Below are 2,734 nucleotides of genomic sequence, written 5' to 3'. Positions count from 1 at the left end.
CTGCTCAACTGCCAACACCTTGGCATGCACACAAGCCACCTGCCCCTGTCCAACCACCTGACCCAAGTAAGTCACTGTTGCCCAAGCGAACTTGCACTTTGCAAGATTTACTGTGAGCTTCGCCTCTACCAATCGGTCAAACAATGCTCTAACCTTCTGCATGTGAGAAAAACCAAGAATCACTTTAGACTACTAAATCATCTAAATAAACCGTGCAGCCAGCCAGCCCAGCCACCACATGATTCTTCGGGCGCTGGAAAGTGGCCGGTGCATTTCTTAACCCAAATGGCATCACTTTATAGGAGTACAACCCGAATGGAGTGATAAAGGCAGGCACTTCCTGTGCTCTTTGGGATAAAGGCACCTGCCAGTAACCTTTCAGCAGATCAAATTTGCTGACATATTTCGTAGCACCAATCTGGTCTACACAATCCTCCATGCGAGGTAACAGAAAGGAGTCTGGTTTTGTCACCTTGTTGACCTCTCGAAAATCAGAACAGAACCTGGGTGTTTTGTCACTTTTCTGTACTAACAGACATGGAGAAGCCCAGCTTGATGAAGATGGCTCTGCAATACCATTGCTGACCATTTACACTACCTCAGCATCTAAATACATGCGCTTCTCTGGAGAAACTAAAAATGCTGACGGATAGGCTGTGCTTCATCAACATCTATGTCATGCTCCACCCAATCTGTGCAGGAAGGCACATCACCAAACAACCCTGGATACTTCAAAATAAGCTCCTCAATTTCTACAGCCTGTGCTTCTGGCAAATGGCTAAACAAGCCTTTCAAGTTCATGAAGGTCTGAATTTTTCAGCCGACCAGATAACCCTTCATGAGGCTCCAGAAAAGCCTCGTCTATCCCCTCACCTGCAACCACTCCTGCTGAACCAACCACCAAAACAGGACACACCCCTGATCCTTGCTGGGCAGCATCAGAAGCACTAGAAGTGTGAGCATAGTAGGGTTTTAGCAGATTAACATGGAATAATTTCACAGGCTTCCTACAACCAGGAGTTGAAGCCAAATAATTATGGTCTGAGATGCTTTTAACCACCATATAAAGATCAGAAAACTTTTCTTGGAAGGGTGAACTCACCAATGGACAAAGAGCCAATACCTGATCACCAGTACTAAACTCACGCAACTCAGACCGGTGATCATACTGCTTTTTCCAGTATGATCAGCAGGAACAGAAAAAGACAACAGAACTAACAACCAGTGTTCCCCATATCCACTAGACAATAATAGTGTCACCCCAAAATAATGTGGAAGTCCCCCTCTACCTAGCCTGCCTATCCAAAACTAGTCTCTCACTGACCCCTAGTCTTCATGCAGTTTAGCGGTGGGAGATTTAATCACTCAAACCAGTAGCTCGGTTAGGCTCCACATTGATATGCCTATCAAGGGAAACTCCACAAATCCAAAAATCATCCCACTAGTGGCCCATACAATCACTGGTGATAGTTCCCACCTGCATGCCTGGATTGAACTCCCCAGACTGAAACAGCAACTAACAACCAACTCAACTTCCTACCAAAAATGCATCTCCCAAATACAAATTGTGCCAAATGTACCCATCACTAGACATCCAGCCACAAACAGATCAAATCTGCCTGGACGAGCCCCCACTTGTCACAAACCGGGCCACTCGGCCATGATAAAAAGAGGGAGATGCACACAAAGAAGCCAATTAACAAATGTTTTATTTAAAAAAACAACCTAAACTAACAATGGCATGTGTAATCTGTAGGACCAGCAGTGTAAGTGAGTGCATGAGTAAAGAAGTGTGTAAAAGCAATGTTTAATGGTGGAGCAAACAACACAAACCAAACAGGTGCCCCCAGGAGGAGAGAGAGAAAGAACTGAGCTCCATCAGGGTTTTAACAGCACCAGCACACAGGGCCCAGGTGTGCCAGGTTTGCTGATGAGCCCAGGTGCTGACAACCCTTGGTCACACCCACCTCTAATGCCTGTAAAAGGAAGCAGCCACACACAGGAAGCAACAGGTACACAGGTGGAGTGAGCAGGGGAGGGAATCAGTGAAACAGCAGAATTTAATGAAGACTTAGAAAAGCAGGATAGATTTTCTGATAAAGGTTTCTCAACAGGAGACAGGATTAACTCTGCTCTCTCTTCTGTGTCTCAGGTGATGCTGTGTCCTGGAGGAGTGGAGGCTTCAGCTTCCTCCTCTGCACAAATCTGAAGATGTTTGTGGTCAGTTCTGTTCGCTGGGGTCACTGCTGCTCATGTGAAGTTAACCACTCGCTGTCCATATGTTTTGTTATGTAAAATGATAAATCACAATATTAGACACTTCTACAGATGTATTGATGCCACAGACAGACACACACAGACAGACAGACACAGACCGATACACAGACAGGCAGACAGTCAGTCACATACAGACAGACACACAGATACAAACAGACACAGACATACAGACACAGACAGACAGACAGATACAGGCACAGACAGACAGACAGACACAGACAGACAGACAGATACAGACAGACAGACAGCTGCACATCAGTCCAGCTCATTCCACTTGTGTTATATGGAAAATGAACCACAGCTGTGATGTCAGGTAAACAATAAACATGTTAACACAAAGACACATGCATCATCAGTCAGAATCAGTGCTGTTTGCTCTGACTGATAACTACTTCAATTCTCATATATTTATATTCTTATAGTCGTAACAGTTCAGACACCCCACCCCCCCCACTCC

Source organism: Seriola lalandi, unplaced genomic scaffold (assembly GCF_002814215.2).
Source record: "Seriola lalandi dorsalis isolate HSWRI2012SDOR001 ecotype SW California unplaced genomic scaffold, Sedor1 jcf7180002054648, whole genome shotgun sequence".
Lineage (NCBI taxonomy): Eukaryota > Metazoa > Chordata > Actinopteri > Carangiformes > Carangidae > Seriola > Seriola lalandi.
The sequence above is the reverse complement of the archived record's forward strand: the minus strand, read 5'-3'. Positions refer to the sequence as shown.